The following is a 17,861-nucleotide window of genomic DNA, read 5'->3' on the forward strand; positions in this document are numbered from 1 at the left end:
GTGGGTGATGGATTATTTTTAACTTGTCTTGCTGAATAATTACTGTTGAAGGATTAGGATAAACAATATCTGTATTTGCTGAGCATATTTAGAGTTGTAGTTGGGAAAACAACCCATATTTAGAAATGGATCATTTCAAAATACTTAGGAGATTTTGTAAGCCATGTTTAAATGCAAGCAGAGATCAGCACACACTGCAGCTTGTTCACTATCAGCATATACACAGAAATATCATTCATTGGGGCTACCTTGAAAAAATATTTATGCATACTTATGTACAAGTTCACTAATGATTTTAAAGGAGATCCGAAGTGAAAATAAACGTATGATATAATGACTAGTATGTGTAGTACAGCTAAGAAATAGAACATTAGTAGTAAAGATATGAATAATTTTGTTTCCAGAACAGGAAGAGTTAAGAAATTTCACTTGTTATCTATGCAAAAAAGCCTCTCTGAGCTCTCCGACTAAGCTTTGGTCGGCTACGCTAAAGTGCTACACTTATACATCAAAGAAACAGTGAAAGACAATTTCAGATAAGATTTTACTGCAAATATTATAGAATAATGCTACGTTATAAAAAAAAACTATATAACTCAAAACAAAAATAAGAGACTTTTCTTTGCTACTAATGTCCTATTAATTACCCGTACTACACATACAATTCATGATATCATAATTTTTTTTTTAGCTTCAGTGTCACTTTAACCTTTTGCCGACCACGTCACGCCGATGGGTGTGGCGGCTGGCCGCGGCAGCAGCCCCAGGACCGCCTAAAGCCAATTGACGTAAAGTCCTGGGGCTCTGTTTTGCAGGAGACCGCGCGCAGGCTGCGCGCGCATCTCCTGCTTGGGGGGCGGAGTTCCGCCCCGCCTTCAGTCTCCGAGCGGCTATTGCCGCTCGGGAGACTGTTAGACGGCGTGATCGCCGTCTATTTAGACTGTGCAGCGCTGCGATCAGCAGCACTGCTGCACTGGGGACAGCCGTGTGACACAGCTGTCCCCCTGGGGGACAAGAGAGCGATCGGCTCTCATAGGCAGAATCCTATGACAGCCGATCGCAGTAATTGGGTGGCTATGGGGAGGGAGGGAGGGAGGGAAGGGAGTTAAATAAACAGTGTTTTAAAAAAAAAAACACGTACAATAATATTTATTAAAAAAAAAAATAAACATGGGGGAGCGATCAGACCCCACCAACAGAGAGCTCTGTTGTTGGGGAGAAAAGGGGGGGGGGGGAATCACTTGTGTGCTGTGTTGTGCGGCCCTGCAGCTTGGCCTTAAAGCTGCAGTGGCCAATTTTACTCAAAATGGCCTGGTCACTAGGGGGGTTTAGCCCTGTAGTCTTCAAGAGGTTAAAGGGAACCTGTACTGAGTAAAATTATTTAAAATAAGCACATGAGGTAACTTCAAATGAACGTTACATAGTTACCTTGCCATAAGTTACTCTCAGAAGCTCACCATTTTCTTCTGACAATGGCCTCAATTCACTCAGCTTAACTCCTGTCTTTAATAACTCTTCAGAGCTGTTTTACAGTTATCACAATTATATCACCATGGTGATAACTGTAAAACAGCTCTGAAGAGTTATTAAAGACAGGAGTTAAGCTTAGTGAATCGAGGCCAATGATCCATTCCAGTTCTGACATTTTGTCAGAACTGAAATATATCAGTTGCTGTCAGTTATATATCAGTTGCTGTCAGTTATAGCTGAGAGGAGAACTGATGTGTCCATGTTTCCCTATGGCTCAAGTGGCGATGTTACAGTTTAACTGTGTGCTGACCAGAAAGCTGTTATGGAGTAATGGCCATTTTCAAAATGGAGGACAGAGAATTTAATTGATCACAGTGGACAAACAGGACGCAGGAGAGGAGAAAGAGATTGAGGAGCAGAGTACACGGGAGGAAAGTATGACTTGTGCATGTTTATTTTGACTTTTAATTTTCAGTTCAGGTTTTCTTTAAGGTGTACCTAAGATGAAAAATGTAAAAGCATTTATATTTACCTGGGGCTTCCTCCAGCCCTCTTGAGACCATGGGCTCCCTCACTGTCCTCCTGGGACGCTCCTATCTTCCGCTAGCTGGCCCAGTCTCTTCCCCCAGTTGCACTGTACTGCACCTGACTGCGCTCCCATTGCTGGGAGAATTCTAAACCTGTTCATTACTACTGTGCAGGCGCAGAGCACTACCAGCAACAGAACCGTAATCAGGGCATGCGCACAGCACAGCATGACTGTGGGCTTTTACATTATTAGTTTTACGGTTTCCTTTCATTCCTGCTTAAGCCTCCCATTTTTTTTTTAGCATAGAATGATAAGGTTGCATGATTGAATTAAGTTCTGTACATTGTACTTCTGTACTTAATAAACATATCAAAAGTATCTGGCTAGCTGGCTCCTTCACCTGTTACAAAATTGATGCAATTTTACTGGACAGAAACCTTTCAGGCCCCTCCCCCTATTTCATCATCACTAACATGAAGTATTTAGAGAGGCGGCACAAATCATTTAACCTAGCCCATCTCTTCCCTCTGCTGATAAAAGATTTTTTTGTATCCAGCACTGCAACCTTAGAATGATAAGAATTCAATTCAATTCACTTTATTGTCATTGTGTAACACAACGAAATTACATTTCATGAATACCCCACGGTGCATATAGGGAACATAGTGATAGTAACAAGGAAGAGAAGAAATTATACAAGTATGCCAGCTATTACAGATGTTTAAACAATTTGTACACAGTGTTAATTATTTCAGAGAGGATTCAGAGTTCATCAAGTTTATGGCGGATGGGAAAAAGCTGTCTTTCAGTCTGTTTGTGTGTGTGCGGATTGATCTAAAACGTTTACCTGATGGAAGGAGCTCAAACAAGGCATTTCCAGGGTGAGTGTTGTCCTTGATAATGTTTTTGGCCCTTCTCACGCTGCGAGTATTATACAAAAGTTCCAGTGATAGTAGTTCAGTGCCAATAATGGCTTCTGCTGTTTTAACAACTCGCTGCAGGGCTTCTCTAGTAGCCTTGGTGCAGCTGTTGTACCTGACCGTCATGCAATTGGTCAGAACGCTATAGTGCATCTGTAGAAATTAACCAGCAGCTTCTGCAGTTTAGGTTCTGGCCGAAAAGCATTAACATAAGCAGCATATGGAGGAGATGGTTGGGGTGGCTGTAGGTTCAGCAGTCAAAGCCTGTTGAGGGCCTAATACAGGGGTTCCCAAACTGTTCCAGTTAATGGCACCCTTTTTATCTTGGTACGGTTTTCAAGATACCCCTGGACATGGCCACATAACTTACATTGCAGCTTCCAAGTGTCCTCAGTATGCCCCAGCTTTTTCATGCCTGCCACCATAAGTGTCCTCCACCATCACAGTAAACCTTCACAATGGCCTCATCTCACTAAGATCATGCTGGAGATAATAAGGCAAGAGAAAACTTGCCACCACACAGTGAGAGAGTTATCTTATCACATCAGTCCTTACGTTACCTCCTCTGTAGTTAATTTACCTCCTCTGTGGTTATTTTCACACACAGTTAATAAACAGCCTGTCTTTAACTCTGGAGTTATTTTAAGGATTGGAGAGTTAACTTAAAGACAGAAGAGTTAACTTTAGGTGTGCCTGAGGTAAAATGTTTCCTGAATAGTACATGCCTTATCGCCATGGTGATAACTATAGAAATGTTATTAAAGACAGGAGATAAGCTTAGTGAATTAAGGCCAGTGGCCTCAATTCACTAAGCTTATCTCCTGTCTTTAATAACTCTTCTAGAGTTGTTACCATGGTGATAAGGCATGTAGTATTCAGGCAACATTTTACCTCAGGGAAACCTAAAGTTAACTCTTCTGTCTTTAAGTTAACTCTCCAATCCTTAACCCCCTTGGCGGTATGAAAAATACCGCCAGGGGGCAGCGCAGCAGTTTTTTTTAAATTTTTTTTTTTAAATCATGTAGCGAGCCCAGGGCTCGCTACATGATAGCCGCTGCTCAGCGGCATCCCCCCAGCCCTGCCGATCGCCTCCGGCGATAGGCGATCAGGAAATCCCGTTCAAAGAACGGGATTTCCTGGAGGGCTTCCCCCGTCGCCATGGCGACGGGGCGGAATGACGTCAGCGACGTCATTGGGAGACCCGATCCACCCCTTGGCGCTGCCTGGCACTGATTGGCCAGGCAGCGCAGGGGTCTGGGGGGGGGGGGGCGCGCGCCGCACCGGATAGCGGCGATCGGGCGCGCGGCGGCGGCGATCGGGGTGCTGGCGCAGTCCAGCAAAAAAAAAATTATGTAAATCGGCCCAGCAGGGCCTGAGCGGCACCCTCCGGCGGCTTACCCCGTGTCACACACGGGGTTACCGCCAAGGAGGTTAAAATAACTCCAGAGTTAAAGACAGGCTGTTAATTAACTGCGTGTGAAAATAACTACAGACAGAGGCGGGACAAGGTCCTCCAGCACCCAAGGCTGAGACACCAAAGTGCGCCCCTCCATCCCAGCTGTCACACACTGATTGCTATTAGATTAAGAGGCGCCACAGGGCCCACAACCTCCCCAACACTTTAATATGTAGTTATCTGGCTTGCAGTCACTGCCATGTATCCCCTTTTCTTATTTATTTCTGTTTCAAACACAATTAGGAATGACAGCTGAATGAATTGTGCTCCCCCTCCTACACTGCGCCCTGAGGCTGGAGCCTCTCCAGCCTATGCCTCGGCCCGGCCCTGACTACAGAGGAGGTAAATTAACTACAGAGGAGGTAAATTAACTACAGAGGAGGTAACTTAAGGAATGAAGAGATAAGATAACTCTCTCACTGTGTGGAGGTAAGTTTTCTCTTGCTTTATTATCTCCAGCATGATCTTAGTGAATTGAGACCAATGTCTCACTGTCTGCAATATGTCTTCTGTCCCCATTAGAATGATCCGATCCCTGTCAGTCTAATGCCCCAAACAGTACTCCCTTCAGTAAAGTGCACCCCATATTAATGTAATAAAATGATTCCTGTCTTATTGCCTTCAATGGTCTACATTTCTTGAAGAACATCTAGAGATAATGTAAACTCTTCAAGCTCCTTCGCTCAACTACATTTCTGTGGCACACGTCATCAGCCTCTATTAATAGGCTCAGCTAGGGCTTGCAGCAGGTTGATGCTATTGACATGGTTGGTTGACGTATTCCACAGTGGGAAATTCCAATAAGCCCCTTACATTAGCTACATTGATTGCATCAGCCTGCCACATAAACTAGCTAAGCCTAAAAAACGGATATGGGGTTGCTTGCAGAAAGCAAGTTGAGTAGAAAAGCTTGAAAAAACAGACCTCTTCTAGATTCCCTTCAAATAAGTTAGAAGAGTGCAAGCAATGAGATGGGAGCCAGACTGCAATTGAGATGGGTAGAAAGCTATGGTTAACAAGAAAACACCCAAATTGTAATCAAAGTAGCTGAAGAAGACCGAGAACCAGGAGAAGAAACTTTTGTAGCAAGATGGAGATAATAAAATGTTACCACAATAAGCTGCATTTTATGTCCACTCTTACACACTGTGGGGCCATGTCAAGAGGTCTCAGGGGAGCTTTGTTTGGTTTAGCCAGGACGGGGGTGCTTATCTAGTTGATTCTAATTTGGGGAACCAAACACCACCATAAACCCTAACAACTACTTAGCAGGAACACCACTGGGCTTCTCCCACTGCTGGTAAGCTAGGAGGCGTATGCTATGTCACATGCTCATGCACGAGCGTCTCTGTGCTACTGCGCAGGCGTGGCCGTACTCAGGGCCGGCGCTACCATAGAGGCAAAGGAGGCAGCTGCCCCAGAGCTTGTAGGGGCCCACGAGTGGCTACAAGAGGAAAAAAAAAATTCAAATCGACCTTATAGTTCCTGAGAAAATCGATTTTAAAGTTTCAAAGGAAAAAAAATACACATTTCAAAACCAGCTGAATTTAATGGTTAATAGCAAATCCACCTTAAATTCTAGAAACCCTAAATTTGCAGGATATGTTAAGGAGATCATTGGGAATAAGAGGAAAAAACAATTTTTCAAAAAGACCTTATAGTTTTTTGAGAAAATCGATTTTAAAGTTTCGAAGGAAAAAAGTATACTTTTAAATGCGGTAAATGTCACTTTTAGTACCTAACGGTAGTGTAATTTTACATGTATCAAAAGAAAGAGCAATACATTTCCTGACAGGGTTTCCAGGGGGTCCATATGCAGCCGCAGCGCTTTGCCCAGGGATCGCTATACAGCCGCAATATGGCTGTATGAAGATCCCTGCCATTTTTTTTCCTATTTTCCCAGTTTTTTTTTTTTTTAGAGTGTGGGAGTTTTTTTTTTTAAATTATGTGGGGTCCCCCCTCCTGAAACTTTTTAACCCCTTGTCCCCCATGCAGGCTGGGGTAGCCAGAATGTGGAGCTCCGACCGATTGGGGCTTCAAACCCTGACTATACCAGCTGCAAAAAAGGTCCCTTAATGCCAATTTTTGCTCCGGGGGTATCTGTTGGGGGGGCCCCCAGGTTTATTTTGCCCTGGGGCCCCATTGTTGCTTAAACCGGCCCTGGCCGTACTTACGTCAGAAGAGGAGCGCAGCCTTGAGGTTAAGGAGGGTCCCGGGCAGCGGCAGAGGATCACATGGAAATCCTCTGGAGGATCCATCTTCTTACATAAAAATATACTTTTTCAGATTTTTTAGGCCTCAGTTCTCTTTAAGCCACACATGAAAGGAAGCTGAAAGGTTCTCATGAAACATATAGTAATACCAAATATGATAATTCATGTGCAAATTATCCTAATGTATATTTTATGCAAATTATTTTGCATAAAAATGAATTCAAAACTTTGCTTATGGTTGTTAAAGAGTACCTAAAAATGACATATGTACTGATTATATCGGCTAAATAGCAGTAGAGTTTATGTGCGCAGGTACATTTTACAGGGCGTTATACAAACTGTGTAATATATTTGAATGCATTTTGTGTAATGCCCATTATACACAACGCGCATGTGGCAAGTGTAACATGTAGTACGCTATTTACACCAAAGAGAGGCGCTCCTAACTCGGCTGCATCAAGTGTTTGGCACTTTAATCCGTCTGAAGAAGTGGACCTAGACCCACGAAACGCATTACCAGTGCATCATAAATGTCATTGATATATGAAGTTGTTGTTATTGAGGTAAGCCACCTCTCCCTTCTTTCATTTTTATTTGCTTTGCACCAAAGAAGCTTTCAGAGTCAACCCCGATTTTCCCTAGCATACACTCTCTGCTGGCAGTAGCACTAAGCCAACAATGGGGTTGATTTACTAAGCTGCGCTGCTACAGCAGTGTGGTAATAATTCTCAGCGCACGCTATGCCCCCCCGGTGTTGCCTCACCTTAAACCCCTCCCCCACGGTGCATATCCTTAACCCCCGCCTCTCCCGGTGGCACCTAGCCTTAAACTCCCCCCGGTGGTGCAAAACCTTACCCCTCCCCTTGTTCCTAACCTTAAGCCCCCCGCCCAGTAGTGCCTAACCTTAACCTCCCCTTATGAATTCCCTGACCGCCTCCTCCCCACCACACCCAGTAAATATTCCTGCACTTTGATTGGCCCTGTAGGTTGACTGTCAAGTGACGGGGCCAACCGGACCAATCAAAGTTCAGGAATCTCGTCCATTGAATCCCTGGACCCGCCGGGGCTCTGGGCAGGTTCAGTGGAGTGCTCGTTAAGTTTAACAAAGCACTCGTTAAACTATCAGAGCAGAGCGTAATTTAGCAGTGCATGCTATGGCTGCATAGCGTGTGCTGAGAGTTATTACCACGTGCTGCTGTCATTAGGCTGTGCTGGTGTAGCAGTGCAGCTTAGTGAATCAACCCCATTGTTTCAAGGTCAGTATTTTTCTTTTATTGCTTCTTTGTTTTAAGACAATTCCAGATATGTGGTAGCATGTTGAAGTGGCTGTACACAGGTGGTGTGTATCAAGAGCGCCAGGCATGCCCACAGCTTCCTGCCTATGGGACAAACTAAGCAAAATAATATCATTTAAATATATGCACTCTATGGACAAGCTGTAGGAGATGTCAGCATTCAGCACAAGGTAAGAAAGCCTTAGCCAACAGAACTGTCAGTTGTAAAAATCTAATTTTAATTTGATTACTACGGTGGTAGGAAAACCAAGATATTCTAGTAGTGATGCCTTTAAAGGGAACCAGAGACGAAGCACCCTTGTGTATTTTACCATATATATCAGTAAGAACATTAGAGAAAACACTTACCATGCTCTCTGTTTCATCCTCACTGCTAAAAGTGTCTGTTATCAGCTGTGATAAGAATCCCGGACTGAGCATCCAGTCTGGCTTTGCAGGGAATAATTATAGCTGAGTCATTATAGCAGAGCCACAAGGGGGCAGGCTTGGGCTTGAAAAGACACCAGAGAAGACAGACTCAGCTATAATCTTTCCGTAGCAAAGCTAGACTGAGTGCTCAGTCGGGGATTCTTATCAGAGGTGATAACAGTCAGATTAAACAGAGAACAATGAAACAAAGAGCAGATTAGGTGTTTACTGTCATGTTCCCACTGATTTATAAGGTAAAATACAAGAGGGTGCTTCATCTCTGGTTCTCTTAAAGGCCCTGTTCACATTACAAACGCGGACGGCCATGCGAGCGGAACGCAACGCATGCGAACGCACGCTATCCACGTTTGTATGCGTTGCGTGGCTGATCCCATCACTGAAAAGTGAATGGGACAGCCGCGCGCTTTTTTTGCAAAAATTGCGTGCAGCATGCAATCCCGGACCACACAGGTCCGGAACACATGCAGTGTGAACATCAGACTGTGCACTCTATGCACTGTCTGATGTCGTGCGTGTCGGCCTCCCGCACGCGTTTCCAAAACGCTGCTGGAAACGCATGCAGCATGAACGGGGCCTAAAGGGGCACTATGGCGAAAATTTTTAAAATGTAAGATATGTGCAAACATAGACAAAGAAGTACGTTTTTTTCCACAGTAAAATTAGCCATAAATTACTTTTCTCCTATCTTGCTGTCGCTTACAGTAGGTAATAGAAATCTGACAGACGCGACAGGTTTTGGGCTAGTCCACCTCTTCATGGGGGATTCTCAGCAAGGCTTTTATTCTTTATAAAGATATTCCCTAAAAAAAATTTAACAACGATGCTGGCCAGCTTCCCTGCTCGCTACACAGTTTTTTGGCAGCTGGACAGAGCAACTGCCATTCACTAAGTGCTTTTGAAAATAAACAAATCCCTAAAAATTCCCTATGAAGAAATGGACTAGTCCAAAACCTGTCGCTTCTGTCAGATTTCTACTACTTACTGTAAGTGACAGCAACATAGGAGAAAACTAATCTATTTCTCATTTTACTATAGAAAAAACATTCTTCATATTAGTCTATGTTTGCACATATTTTACAATTTTTCGCTATAGTGCCCCTTTAAATGGCTAACTGAAATAAATGTCATAATGCCAGCTTTCAAAGAGCTAGCCCCCTTCTTCAGGCAAATTTTAGGCATACATTTAGGGTGCAGAAAATAACAGTAGAATATTGTAAAATTTACTGATATTCTTCTACTTAAAGAGAGTCTGAAGCCTTCTAAAAATCTTTGACATTTATGTTCAGCAATATGAGCACAGCTAAAATGCCGCATTCGCGCGGCAGGAATCCCCGGGGTATTTGGGGGGTTTCATTACACCGTTCTGCTGTGGGAATGCTGCGTTTTAGCTGTGCTCATATTGCTGAAGATAAATGTAAAATAAAAAGAGGATTTTTGCAAGGCTTCAGCCTCTCTTTAATTGATATAGTGAAATATTGGCAATATTTGCCGACATTTCACTATGACCTAACCTCACACAGAACCATGCCATGGTGGTGCCTAGCCCTAACCTCTCCGCTGATGGTGCCTAAACCAGAACCCCCCGGCGGTGCCTCGCCTTAAACCCCTTCCCCACGATAGATATCCTTAACCCAGCCTCCCTGGTGGCACCTACCCTTAAACTCCCCCCTGTGGTGCAAACCCTTCCCTTGTGCCTAACCTTAAAGAGAAACTCCAACCAAAAATTGAACTTTATCCCAATCAGTAGCTCATACCCCCTTTTACAAGAGACATATATTGCTTTTCACAAACAGACCATCAGGGGGCGCTGTATGACTGATTTTGTGCTGAAACCCCTCCCACAAGAAGCTCTGGGACCGCTGTACTTTTGGCAGTTTGTTACAATGTAACAAGGTTCACAGACAGGAATTAGCTGTTTACAGCTGTCTCTAACAGCCAAAACAGCTAGCAGCAGCTACATAACCTGCCCACAGTAAAAACGTCACCATGTAATAAATGTCAGAATGTAAATCGGGGAGAGGAAAGATTTTACAATGAGCAAACACTGACTAAATCATTTATACATAATTATTGTAAAAATGAAGCACTTTTTTTATTACATTATTTTCACTGGAGTTCCTCTTTAAGCCCCCCTGGTGGCACCTTACCTTAACCTCCACTTATAAATCCCCCCCCCACACACACTTTTGCTGTCCTTGCAGACACACACACACACACACACACACACACACACACACACACACACACACACACACACACACACACACACACACACACACACACACACACACACACACACACACACACACACACACACACACACACACACACACACACGTGAGGTGTCAGGATTCAGGGACTCCAAGCGAGCTGTTTTAAATAAAGTGAAGCAGTTATGGTATTGCAGACAGTTACTTTATTAAAATGCAAAGGTTTTTACTGAATGGATTGTTTAGTGAGAACTGAGCCTTGATGCCTAAAATAGTCAAATCTCTAGGAAAATTTGACCCGTATAAGGACACTTTATCCTAGTTACTTAGTTACGAAGTTGGGTTGAAAAAAGACATTTGTCCATCAACTGTGATTCAGTTGGAAGATATTAATGTAAACTCTCACGCTCCGTCTGCTGAAGATTTCCCACATCTTCATCCCTATTAAGGAAAATGAGAAGAATGATCAGAATGTTCTCTGTCTGTCCTGTAATAATGTGAGTGAGGAGGATGAGAAATCCAAGAAGTTTGCTTATGTTAATAGATATTGAGAAACTGTATAATTTACATGGGTTTTACTGTACAAAATACATCTGCATATTTTGAATTAAGATGCTGCCCAGTCACAGAGTCACACAGCACAGGTGAATGAAGGACCGATGCTTGCCAAACACAGGAAGGCAATAGACTGCCAAGGTCAGTTCCTGAGCAATCCCGTGAATGACAGCTTCATTCATCGATGGAGATACAGAGAGTCTATCGGCCGAGCAGACTGTCAATGTAAAGATCTGAGCACTGCGCTGCATTAACAACTTACAATTCATTGCTTGTTTGGATAAGCTCTAATGCTATGTTGTCTGAGGAGCATTTAACAGACAACCCAAAAATATACAGATTAGTTAAATAGCCTCCCCCTAAAACTGGCCCTAGACTGTGATGGACATATCAGCAGGAGGTAGACTGTGAGCTCCTCTGAGGGGCAGCTTGGTGACAATATGACTATATGTTATTATCATCAAGGTTGGAATTTATATTTTTTCTGCTCCTACACCAGCTTTCTTGTGGCTCCCCTACCATGAACAACAGCCATCCTCCCATTCCATGTGCAGCTCCCTCTTCCATGTGTAATATCCTTTTGACCAGTACTTCTCTTTCACATACCTTGGGCAACAACTTTGTTCTCCATGTAGGGAAAAGTGAGACTGGAAGGTAGCTGGAGAGGGCTGTAGGATCTAAAGAAGGTTTTTTAATTAGTGGTGAGAACGTGTTTTATGGCTGTAATTCCTTATTATTGAGGGTTACGCTATAGTCTGATCTGGTCCCAACCCAGACAGAAACTGTCACTTGTATACCTGATTTGTAACTCTTTCTGGCAGAGAAAGAAAAAAAGGAACACAGCAGTTATTTGTGTGCTTGGTACTGTACATACATATGTCTATCTCATCATGTCACTTGTCGCCTCGAAGTGTACCTATAGGGGAAAAAAATGCCACTACGAGGTACTGACCTCAGGAGATGGATGTGAGTATATGGCGTCTCGGCGCCGCTCAGTTTGACGCGGGGAGAGCAGGATGACGGTAAGCTCGAGAGCAGCGTGAAATACTATTCCCCCTCCGAGTTGTCGCAACTTGGAGGTAGATGTAATTCGGGGTCTGGCAGCCGTCACAGCACCAAATTACCGATACGCAGGGCGCGCAGCATAGCATTGCTGCAATGACGGCACTCATCGCTGCACGCTGAAGTAACCGGATTCAGATGGACACCTTTGGATCCTGGAAAGGCTTCCCCCATCCTCTTCCACCACCACTGAGCCCCTCTGAAAAATTATTTTATCAACGCTTGTCATTTGCTTGCACATGCACAGTAGCATGGACTCGGTCACTCTGCTTTTTCCACCGGAACTCAAGCGGGTCCAAGTTACAGCACAAGTGCAGTGCGGCTGTGCGGGGGTCTCCTCACTGGATTGGCCTGGCTGAGGTGGGCTGGGAAAGTGTGCAGCTGTGCGGGGGTCTCCTCACTGGATTGGCCTGGCTGAGGTGGGCTGGGAAAGCCTCCCCAGGGTCCAGAGGCTTCCCTCTCCCAAGGTAAATATTAAAAATTGGCTGAAGAAAACCTTATAGGTTTGCTTTAATGTAGAAATAAACAAACTCTCTATAAATTTATATTCAGTTGGTTGGATGAACTTGTGGCCCTTCCGGTGTACTTGGTGAAGTTAGACTTCCGACAGCATCTGACCTGGGCAGCACATGAGGTTATAAAGTTGAATAAGTGTTTGTCTGGTACTATACTTACCTGTCACACACTACAGTGTCCCTGTAAAGAAAAGGAAATGGAATACGTTACACAATTAACAATAAATACACTCAGTCTGCATATTGGAACGTACCTGTTCACTGTTTGTGTAAAGATTCACCATCTGCAAGAAAGGAAAAGTGTCATGTGATTCATCTGTTTAACCAAAGTTGGTGTTTCCTGCACACCCTTAATATGGACCAAAAGTTTTATACAGGGTGCTCAGGCCAAATACCCGGAGCGGAGATAAATATGGCACCCTCAATATTCTTCTTACCTCGGGCAGCACGGTGGCGTAGTGGTTAGCTCTCTCGCCTTGCAGCGCTGGGTCCCTGGTTAGAATCCCAGCCAGGGCACTATCTGCAAAGAGTTTGTATGTTCTCTCCGTGGCTGCGTGGGTTTCCTCCGGGCACTCCGGTTTCCTCCCACATTCCAAAAACATACTGATAAGTTAATTGGCTCCCGCTAAAAATTGGCCCTAGACTACAATGTATACACTACATTATATAGACATATGGCAATGGTAGGGATTAGATTGTGAGCTCCTTTGAGGGACAGTTAGTGACAAGATATATATATATATATATATATATATACATACACTGTACAGCGCTGCGTAATATGTCGGCGCTATATAAATACTAAATAATAATAATAATAAGAGTGCTACTCAAAGACAGTGGGCCCAAGTTTTGGTGACCCTTTTCCTAGAAAATGCACATAATTGTGCAGGTTTTCTCAAGAAAATACACGTAATGTGAGCAGATTTGCCCAGAAAATACGTTCAACCATGTGGCAGATTTGACCAGAAAATACGTTAAATCCCGTTGGCAGATTTGACCGGAAAATACGTTCAATCACGTTGGCAGACTTGATCAGAAAACACTTCAATCATGTGGCAGATTTAACCAGAAAATACTTCAATAATGTGGCAAATTTAACCAGAAAACACTTCAATCATGTGTGGCAGACTTGACCAGAAAATACACCTGTAATAAATAAAAAAAAATAAGTTGCTCACCTGCTGAAGAACTCTTGTCCAGGGCCTGCGTCCGGCGCGCAGCTCCCACGATCCTCTGCCAGCCTGAACTGAAACTCCAGCGCTGAGAGCAGGGCTACGGGAAAATGGCGCCTGAAGCCAATTCACAAAATTTGATATGGAGAGCTACCCCTTTAAAGAAAGATTTGTGCAACTTGTATTTAAACAAGGAGCCAGCGGCTTGATTGCTGCACTACCAATATCTTTTGTAACAAAACGCTGTCTCACTGCACATACAAAATGGTTTTAATAACAGCCTTAGCTACATGTAATTTACACGACATAGTTAAAATCCTGCAAGTTTAAAAACAACAATACCTGGCCAGGATAAGCGCGCTATTTAACTATGAGGGACCAGATCCAGTTATCAGCAGAGTGTGATCGCCCAGCCGCAGCCTATGCATAAAACACTCCACACACTGGGATCTATATGGTCCTCACCCACCACCTATACACCGCACACACTATGTGATCTTGTCATATGGGCTATCTCGACTATGATAGCGGTTTCCTGCTGCGCTGTGTTGTCATACTGTTCCACGGATAGAGGCGTAATTACTGCGTTGGGGAGGTTCACACAAGAGCATTTGCGGGTAGGGGATCACTATATGGAAACATTTCAACTTTCACAAGCTTGTGGTATCCTGCGACTGTACAGCTTTAGATACTTGCGCACTTCAGACGGTGAGCACCAGCTCACAAGGACCTCAGTTGCCCGCAGTGCACTGGGTATGTGGAATCTTCTGCACCTCTGCGTCTAATGTTTGTCTCCGTCAGCCTTAGCTTTAGCTTCAGCGCTGCTGGCGCTATATTCCATGCATGTGTGGAGAGGCCCGATCAGTGTGGACAGCGTGGATGGTGGGGAAACCGCGCGAGCACTCCTGCGGTAGCCACGCCCACCGACGCGTTTCGCCCCACCCACGGGGCTTTCTCAAGGTATTGAGTGCCTGAAGCCCTTCACTGCTGACTCGAAGTCTCCAGAGCAGGGCTTCGGATGCCATTTTACTGTAGACCTGCTCTGCTGCTGCTGCCGGTGAACTGACACGGCGTCTATTAGACGGCTAAAGTCAGTTCACGCTGGGGGGTGCTTGAAGAATTTTAGGGGGTGCTTCAGCACCCAAAGCACCACCCTGGCCCACCACCGTGTACAAAGCATGGAGCAGCAGCGTGTGTACAGAGCATGGAGCAGCAGCGTGTGTATAGAGAATGGAGTAGCTCTGGGGAACATAACAGAGTCAGATATGAGCACAGCCCTGTGCCCTGCTGTGTGAATGCTTCACTTTCCCCTTCATTACCAATGTTGGCTGTCCAGCTGTCCTCATTATCTGTAGCCAAACTGCTCCTGATCGATTCTGTTGTTGGTAGGTTGGTCGACGGGAAATTGCATTACGTGTACCCAGCATAATGTTCTACCATATTATTATACTGTATTGTGCGTGGCTGAGGGAGACCTTTCAGGAATTCCCCCTTGAAAATCCTGGATTCACCCTGTGATTCACTCCTTAAAGCGGACCCAAACCAAACATTTTTTTTAATTAAAAATATTTAGTTGCACCACTCTGACACATACAAAGATAAATAAACACTCCTTCAAGCCTATGATCATTTCAGTGCCTGCTTTTCACCCTTCTCTTTTCATAGCTAGGGCTGTACTGGGGGCAGCCATTAGCAATTCCTCCATTGCCGGACACAATCTACTCCACCGGAAAAATCCCAGCAATTTGAAAGGAAGGGAGGGGTTCCTCCAATAAATGTAAAATATTTTATATTTGTCATCATGCAGCTGAAAAAAAGGCTGCTATTTATTATTATTATTTAGAAAATAGATTTTATTTCTGAAATCTTGTATTTTTATTTTGGGTCCACTTTAACCCTCCTGGCGGTCTAATAAATTCCGCCAGGAGTCAGCGCAGCAGTTTTTTTTTTTTTAAATCATGTAGCGAGCCCAGGGCATCCCCCTGCCCGATTCGATCGCCTTCGGGATTTCGATCGCTTCGCAAGAACAGGATTTCCTGGAGGGCTTCCCCCATCGCCGTGGCGGGATGACGTCCCCGACGTCGTGACGTCATTGGGAGTCCCGATCCACCCCTCAGCGCTGCCTGGCACTCATTGGCCAGGCAGCGCACGGGGTCTGGGGGGGCGGCGCGGCGCGACGGACAGCGGCGATCGAGCGCGGGGCGGCGGCGAACGGTGTGCTGACGCAGCTAGCAAAGTGCTAGCTGCATGCAGCAAAAAAAAAAATAATTAAGCAAATCCGCCCAGCAGGGCCTGAGAAAACCTCCTGCGCGGCTTACCCCGAACGTTACCGCCAGGAAGGTTAAAGAACAACTGAAGCGAGAGGGATATGGAGCCTGCCATATTTATTTCCTTTTAAGCAATACCAGTTACCTGGCTATCCTGCTGATCCCCTGCCACTAATACTTTTATCCATGGACCCTGACCAAGCATGCAGCAGATCAGATGTTCCTGACATTATTGTTAGATTTGACATGATTAGTTGCATGCTTGTTTCTGGTGTGATTCAGACACTACTGCAGCCAAACAGATCAGCCGGGCTGCCAGGAAACTGGTATTGTATAACAGGAAATACATATGGCAGCCTCCATATACTTTTCCCGTCAGATGTCCGTTAAGTCCATAGGAAAAAAACAGAGAAGGCTGGCAATCCCAGTATTATGTTTAATGGTTGCAGATAAAAGCCGACTTTTTGAGACTCACATGTCCCTTTATTAGGGCATAATAAGTCTATCCAACGATTTCATACACTCACTAGCAAGCATATGTAGTCTCAAGCTGCTGTTCCATTCTCAGCAGCAGCAGCATACTAAGTATGCAGCAGCAGCCTGAGGCTACATTTGCTTGCTAGTGAGTGTATGATATTGTTGCATATGCCCTGATGAAAAACATGTGAGTCTCAAAACTTCGGCTTCTATCTGCAACAATTAAACATTACACTGGGGGTACCGACCTTCTCTGGTGTTGAACTGCCATTATCAGTGAAAAGATATATTGTCATTTTATTGAATTCCCTTAAAGGAAATCTTAAGTCTCCTAAAAAAAATGACTTGTACTCACCCGGGGCTCCCCTCAGCCCCCTGCAGCTGAACGGTGCCCTCGCCGTGTCTCTCCGATGCAGCTGGACTCACCGGCGGCCACTTCCGGTTTGGCCGTCACCGGTCATTTTTTTTAGGAGACTTAAGTTTTCCTTTAATGTTCATTTGCTTTTAGGAAAATGCAATAGAAGTAATATATGAACTGAGTGTATATTTTATTAACACTCCGATATACCACCTAGTGTCTATTTGTGTGAGAGAATTCAGGGTAAGATAATACTAAATATTAGTAATCATTTATTTAATCTGTATCTAGTGAGACAGATAAGAAAGTTATCAGACTATTGCAGTATTTATTAGTATTGTTAATAACTTTACTTGGGTGAACACAATTCTGTACTTTATGTTATTAACCCAGAGAATCGATTACATTCCTCTACTGTTTTAAACAGTAGTTTTTATTGCATAAGTATTTCAAAACTGGTTGGCTGTATACTGTTATTTAGCCAATAAAACAATCACATATCTGGTATTAATTGCCTGCTGGTGACCCTGTGAAGTATTAAGAAGTGCATCCGATCCAGGCTGAAGTAGTAACAGATTGGTCAGTTACAACGCTATGTGTGTCACCTTGTCTTTTGACTGAGGAATACTGTAAAGGAAAGGAACAATAAGGGCCTGTTTCTACCACACGCAGAATGGATGCAGAACAACTGACTCCAATAAATGCCTATGGGAAAATCTGCATCAGAAAAATTGCATTTAGTGGAAACAGGCCCATAGGCATTCATTGGAGTCTTTTCTGTATCCAATCTGTGTGTAGTGGAAACAGGTCCTCAGGCCCCATTTACACTTAATCAGTTGCTCTCTGTTATATCTGAAAGGACAACAGATTTTCAAAGTAATGTCCATGGTTTCCTATGGCTCAGTTCCCCCTATACGCATTTTAAAAGAA

The 17,861-nt window shown here is 44.2% G+C and overlaps 1 long non-coding RNA gene across 1 annotated transcript; it reads right to left on the bottom strand.

The window, feature by feature from the left end:
• Window positions 1-10,744: 10,744 nt before the first annotated feature.
• Window positions 10,745-12,940, bottom strand: LOC137543957 (uncharacterized). The gene is made up of 3 exons (XR_011025675.1): window positions 12,909-12,940; window positions 12,815-12,835; window positions 10,745-10,963 (listed from the first exon to the last, which is right to left on the bottom strand). It is a non-coding gene; the product is annotated as an uncharacterized lncRNA (long non-coding RNA).
• Between the last annotated feature and the right edge of the window lie 4,921 nt (window positions 12,941-17,861).

Source organism: Hyperolius riggenbachi, chromosome 2 (genome assembly GCF_040937935.1).
Source record: "Hyperolius riggenbachi isolate aHypRig1 chromosome 2, aHypRig1.pri, whole genome shotgun sequence".
In the NCBI taxonomy this organism is placed as follows: domain Eukaryota; kingdom Metazoa; phylum Chordata; class Amphibia; order Anura; family Hyperoliidae; genus Hyperolius; species Hyperolius riggenbachi.